This window comes from Gracilinanus agilis, chromosome 3 (assembly GCF_016433145.1).
Source record: "Gracilinanus agilis isolate LMUSP501 chromosome 3, AgileGrace, whole genome shotgun sequence".
Lineage (NCBI taxonomy): Eukaryota > Metazoa > Chordata > Mammalia > Didelphimorphia > Didelphidae > Gracilinanus > Gracilinanus agilis.
In genome coordinates this window covers 227,024,045-227,031,295 of record NC_058132.1, presented here as the reverse complement: position 1 = coordinate 227,031,295, position 7,251 = coordinate 227,024,045, and the positions used below count along the sequence as shown (strand labels likewise).

The 7,251-nt window shown below is 35.4% G+C and overlaps 1 pseudogene; it reads right to left on the bottom strand.

Annotated features, from left to right (window-relative positions):
* LOC123241420 overlaps positions 1-3,118 on the bottom strand; it is a 22,284-nt pseudogene extending 19,166 nt beyond the window's left edge.
* Positions 3,119-7,251: the final 4,133 nt, after the last annotated feature.

The window sequence follows — 7,251 nt, the reverse complement described above, 5'->3', positions numbered from 1 at the left end:
CTGGTTATTTTTTCTTAGGGAGTTCTTTGATGGCTTCTTCAATTTCTATTTCTGATATGGGATTATTTAGGTATTCTATTTCTTCTGCTGTTAATCTAGGCAATTTATATTTTTGTAAATATTCATCCATATCTCCTAAATTGTTATATTTATTGCCATATAATTGGGCAAAATCGTTTTTAATGATTGCCTTAATTTACCCTTCATTAGAGGTGAGGTCTCCCTTTTCATCTTTAATACTGTCAATTTGGTTTTCTTTTTTCCTTTTTTTTTATTAGATTGACCAGTACTTTGTCTATTTTATATGTTTTTTCAAAATACCAGCTTCTAGTCTTATTTATTAATTCGATAGTTCTTTTACTTTCAATTTTATTAATTTCTCCCTTAATTTTTAGTATTTCTAATTTAGTTTTCATCTGGGGTTTTTAATTTGCTCACTTTCTAATTTTTTGAGTTGCATACCCGATTCATTAATCTCTGCCCTCCTTAGTTTGTTAATATATGCACTCAAGGATATAAATTTCTCCCTGAGTACTGCCTTGGCTGCATCCCACAGAGTTTGGTAGGATGTCTCATCATTGTCATTCTCTTCAATGAAATTGTTGATTGTTTCTATGATTTCTTCATTGACAAATTGTTTTTGGAGAATCATATTCTAAATCACTTTTGATTAGATAAATGCAAATAATAAAAACATGAAGTACCACCCTATACCTATCAGATTGGCCAACATGACAGAAAAGGATATCTGTTTCCAAAGAGATTGTTTAAAAAGTGAAAAGCATCTCTTGGTATAAAAATATTTATTGCAGTTATTTTTATGGTAGCAAAGAATTGGAAATTGAAGGATTGTCCATCAATTGGGAAATGACTGAATAAGTTGTGCTATGTGATTGTAATGAAATACAATTATTTTGCTATAAGAAATGATGAGCAGTATGATCTCAGAAGAACCTGGAATGGCTTATTCTGATGCAAAATGCAATGGTCTGAACAAGAAGAAGATTTTACACAGTAACAGCAATATTTTTGGATGATGAATGATTTTATGAATGGCCTAATTATTCTCAGCGATACAGTGATCTAAGATAATCCCAGACACTCATGAGGAAAAATTTCATCATCTTCAGAGAAAAAACTGATGGTGTCTGAATGCAAACCAAAACATACTATATTTCACTTTTTCTCTTCTTTTTGGTCACTTGAGATCTCTTCCACAAAATGACTAATAACGGGAAATGTTTTACATGATTGCATATGTAAAATCTGTATTGGATTGCTTAATGTATCAGGGAGTACGAAGAATAGAGACAGGGTGAAGGAGAGTGTGAAGGAAGAAGAGAATTTGGAATAATAATTGCTGAGACAACATGAAGCTAGTTTGGCAGAAACTAAGTATAGCTTCTTCTTATACCATTCACTAAGATAAGATCAAAGTGGATACATGATTTAGACATAAAAGGAGTTACATAAGTAAATTAGAACAACAGAAGAGATGGAGAACATTGTAAAATGTAAAATGGATAATTTTGAGTACATTAAATTGAAAATTTTTGTGCAAATAAAACAAATACTGCCAAGAGTAGAAGGAAAGCAGAAAACTTGGGAGGAAATTTTATAGACAGCCTTTCAGATAGAAGCTTCATATTTAAAATATATGGAGAACTTTGTCAGTTTTATAAGAATAAGAACCATTTAATTGTTGATAAATAGGCAAAAGATATGAAGAGACAATTTTCAAATGAAATCAAAGCCATATATTGGTATATGAAAAAATGCTCCAAATCACTACTGATTAAAGATATGCAAACCAAAACAACTCTGAGATATCTCACATCCATCATACTGGTTAAAATGACAAAAGGGGAAATGACATGTTGGAGGAGGTGTAGAAAAATGGAGACTCTATTTTTGATGGAGCTCTAACCTGAGCAATTTGGAATAGCATCCAGAGAATTACAAAAGTTTGTATACCCTTAGACTGAGCAATTCATTTTCTGGGTATGTTTCCCATCGAGATCAGGGGAAAAGGGAAGAGAACCCAAAATATTGATAGCAGTTCTCTTTTGGTGGCAAAAAATTGGAAACTGATGGTATGCCTTTCAACTGGGGAATGGTTAAACCAATTGTGGTATAGAATTGTGATGGACTACTACTGCACCATAAAAAGCAATAAGCAGGCTGATTTTTTAAAACTTTGGAAAGAACTACATGAGATAATGAACAGTGAGATGAATAGAACCAGAAAAACATTATACACAGTGACAGAAATAATGCTGGAAGAATAAACTTTATCACTTTAAAAAAAAAGAGAGAGATGCTAATAAAGTTTTGTAAATATAGGCCCTTTTCCTTTTTCTTTGATCTCTTCGGTACACAGACCAAGAAGTGGTATTACTGGATCAAAGGATATGTCCACTTTATAGCCCTTTAGGTATACTTCCAAATTGTTCTTCAGAATAGTTGTACCTATTCACTACCATTAATTCATAGTGTACTTATTTTCCCTTCATCTCTTTCAGCATTTGCCATTTCTGGTAGTTGTGAAGTGGTATCTCAGAGTTTTTCATTTGCATTTCTCTTATCTATAGTTAGAGCATTTTTTCATATGACTATAGATAGCTCTGATTTCTTTTTCTGAAAAACGTATATCCGTTCACATTTATCAATTGAGGAATGACTCTTTTTTATAAATTTGACTCATTTATATACTCAGTATATATTTGAGAAATAAGGTCTTTATCAAAGGTACTTGCTGAAAAATATTTGATATTATTTCATTGTCTATGGTACCTTTTAGCAGCCATAAGAACTAATGCTCCTCTTCTCTTTGGTACTATGACCAGGGCTCCTACTCCCTGGTGACTGATCCCCAGCACTCCTCTAATGCCTAGAACTGTGACCTGGAACTGCTTTTGGGCAGTAGAGTTAACAATCAGCACCATCTGTTCCTAATGCCAGCAAAGAGTCCTCTGTAATCTCTTTCTGACCAGTTTTCCAACCTCCTTACTATCTCTGGGCTGAGAGCGCCTGAAACAACTGCTGCTGCTGCTGCTGCTGCTGCTGTGGTGGTCATTGTTGCTGCCACAGCATATAGGAGCTCAGGATAGACTTCCATCTTGGGGCCACAGATTTTCCCTCAACCTCTTAAGTTTTTGTAGGTCAGAAAAATGTCTCACTCAAACTTTTGTTGGCCCTGTTGCTCTTAAATTTTATTTGAAGCATTATTTTTAAATTGTTTGGAGGGGAATATTGTGAGAGAATTCAGGTGGGTGGCTGTCTCTAATCTGCCATTTTAGCTCTGTCAAAAGTAACATTTAAAGGGTTGATTATTATATATACTTAAGAAATATCTAGTAATGTTTATTTGTGTTACTTTATTTTAATGACTTCTAAGCATACAATCCTGATATTTTTATACATTTTTTTCTGAAAGAAAACAATCCTAACAAATTACGGTAACTATTATGTCATTTGTAGAAGGTAAGTCTTAGACAATAACATCAAGTTATTCCCCATCTGATTTTTTTGTTTGGAGAAGGAAAGATGCTAAAAAAACTTTTTTTCTCTTTGTATTTGAATGAGAATTTCTATTACTTCTGGAATAAAAAAAAACAAAACTAAACTTGGCTATATTAGTATAATTTGCTCCTAGTACAAATCTAAAAGCATCTAGGTGATTGTTTTTATAGGGATTTTTTTTAGCTTTCAGACTTTATTGACAGATGGTTAATTCAAATAGCCATCCCCCTCCCCTTGACATTGCTGAGAGTGCTTATCAGATTAACTGGGATCAGAGGTGTCATGCGGTATTGCTGCTGGAAATTTAATACAGTGGAAGGCCATTATAATGCAGGCTTGAGAGACATTGAATATATTTTAATAGAGGCAGCCTCAAATATTGTAAACTGAATAAGCACACTTTCTATATTATATAACTGTATAATTCTTCATAGCAAAGAACATGGTATGCAAGAGACAACTTTCACAAAAACAAAAAAATTACACAATTTCCAAGTAAACATGTTTGTATTTCAATGTGATTTATTTGAATTGTGATCTGTGATTAATGTGTACATACAATGTGAAGCTATTTAAATATAAACACATACACATATGATGTGCTTTGTATCTTAGTTGTTATGCTGAAAGCCTTTTGTAAACTTTTAAGCACTTTTGTAGCAATGTGAGTATATAAAACGCTGGACATTACTCTTAAAAAGCTTACTCATTCTTTTGGTATTATAGCCAAAGGTAAATATGGCAATAAATGTATAGTTGAAGATAATATTAAATTAGAAGACTGGTTAGAAATGACAATTAATTTTTTAAAAAGCTTCCTAGATGAAAGTAGACATAGATCTCTGAACTCATTAATATAATGGAATGAACAAGGAGAGGAAAATTAATCCAAATATTAGGAGCAACCAAGGAAAGGCTTAGAAGTAGAAGCAAAAAATAAAGAGGAAATACATCCTTTGTGGGTTTACCTAGTCAAAGAGTTAATAACAGAGGCAGGGAGCTGTGGGCTGATGATAAGCTTTGAACACCCAGAAGTTTTTGTTTGGTCTAGAGGTAATGAGGAACCACTGGAGAGATTCAGTGATATAATATATGATGGATTAAAAAATTCATTCTGGCAAGAATGCTCAGAATAGGATTAATAAAGCAGATTAAGCAGATGGTATGAGATTTCACCAAACAGAAGGAAAATAAAGTTTTGTGAAGCATATAAAATTGGAAGGGGAAGCCTAATTCAGAAGTGCCTGAATAGTGTATGGTGAAGAAGGAATTTGTAGGAACAAGCAAGCAAGGTGAAAATGCAGAAAAGAAAAGAGAGAAGCTTTGGAATGTTGATCGTTGGGGGAGAATTCTAAGAACAACAGAATCTGAAGGGGACAGTTGAAACCCTCAGGGTCTTGTGAGCTTGAACTCTGGTGGGAGGCAGCTCTGAACTGTCTCTCCTGATCTAGCCAGTGTTTCCTATACAATAGTGATTCCCAACTTGTTCAAAGAATTTATCTACCCTGAAGACATCTTGCTGTGCTGAACTGAGGATATCTGTGTGATCCTGATCAGCTGCCAGTTACCTCAAAGGGGTTTCTCTGAGGAGGACTGGGCCAAGCCTGAAGACAATCTCTCTTGCACCAGCTAAACCTAGAGACTATACTTTACTCATATTTAGCCTAGGGTAATCAGTACAGAATTGCCAGCAGACAGAGAGGGCTCAGGCCATCCTCAGCTTTAACCAAAGACTGAAAGATTTTGCCTTCTGATCAGGACCTTCAGTGAGGAAACCCCTATTACGGTCTTCCTCAAACCTTGTCCCTTGTTACTCTGTTAATAAACTTCACAAAATATATAGGAAAGCAGTCAGATTGATTATCAGAAGAAGATTAAAGGGAGATTGGTGGGTGGAGGGTTTTTCCAAGGGGGGAGAGAAAGCTTTCATATACTCGGGTTAAGTCAAACTCCTGAGTCAGCTGATACTGCTCACACTCTAGCAGCTTTCTATTCAGAAGAGTACACCAAAAAGGAGGGTTAGGTCAAAGCAAAATTTCCTAGCCAACCATTTATTCTTTTCTCCTGAGACATTCTCTATCCTAACACATCATCTTTCCCACCATTCTACATTGACAAAGACAGAAGGTAGCCATTTGCTCTCTGTCTAAAGCAGGGAATGCTCTGACAGATCAAGTTACTTAAACCACCAGACCATTCATTTATAACAACAACCTGGGTTTTTCCGCTGCCTTTTTACAATGGAAATAAAAGACCTTACTAGAAAAAAGCTGAGGATCCTGGAGAAGTTCCAAGAACTACCTGACTCTTGCCAAGTGATAGGGTAGGAAGGGGAGGTCCTATTGGTGCTGGATTCAGCTGCCAAAAACCCCACCCCCTACCTCCTGACCCTTTTCTTCTTAATCACATCTCTCCAAAGAGCAAGAAGAAATGGGTGCCTCAGGTTAGGTTGATGCAAAATGTGATTCATTCTGCTACTTGCTCTTTTCATTCACACAGTTAGGGGTAAAACCATTCCATCAAACATTTGCTCCTAGGTGGGTTGGCAAATCCCCTCTAGGACTCTTACCTCTTTCTGATCTCTGTGGAGATTTCAGATTCTTTTTCTCTCCCTGCCTAGGAGTGGGCCTCCCCCTTCATCAGCATATCTTCAGATTTGTGCCTCCTTAGGAAATAAGATGGTGGTGATAAGATGAATTTCTCCAGTACTTGTCATTCCTACAAGTGGTATTTTGAGTAATTGAATGATTAAATGTGATAGTAAACTGTTTTATTTTTACTTCCTTTACTGCCAAACTCCTAGAAAAACAACTCCCCTGGAAAATAGATCCCAAAATGATCATCATCATGCAGTAGCAACCCCTCAGCTGCTCATGATCAGAAATGGGTCATGTTTCCACATGGTTGGATAGAAAGGAGGTAATAAGCTCTAAGTAGTGAACTCCTATGGGCCAGTTTGCCCATGCAAATATCTATCCAGGCCTCATATCTCCTCTGAGTTCCATTTGATATGATCAACTTCTTCTGGATATTCCTACTTGAATATCCAATAAGTATAAAGGATACTGATATGAAATGAACCTGTAAAAGAAGAATGGAGCTGGTCTGGGAAGGATTTTAAATGCTAAGCTAGGAAACATCTTTTATTCTAGCAGTACTAAAGAACTAAGGTAGGTTCTTGAGCAAGAGAGTGACATGGTGCTTTAAGAAGACTTGGGTGACTATTTGGAGGATGTTTTCAAAAGAAACTGAAAGCAGGATGATCATTATCACACTAGTCAAGGCAAGATGCTGAGGGCCTGAACTAAGGTTAGAGCATAGAGTTAGAAATCATCTAATCCAAGAGTTTAAATGATTTGCCCAGAGTTCCACAGATATATTAAGTGTCAGAGCCAGGGTCTGAATCTAGGTCTTTGATTTCAAATCTGTTACTTGTTTCACTAAACCATAATGTTGTAGAAGTAAGATTGGTAAGACTTGGCAATTTATTGGATGAGATAAGTAACTTGATTTTAAATCATGTTGGCTATCACAGGTACCTTGTCTATAAGAACGAGAACATGGGTGATGGCAAAAATACAGAAATACACATTGGAGAAAGGAATAGATTTAAGTGTGAATGTTATTTCCATTTTGAAAATCTTGAGATTTGAGATACCTATAGGATATACAGATTTAAATGTTTAATAATTGATAGCAGTTGATGATTTAGAATTGAAACTAAGGAGA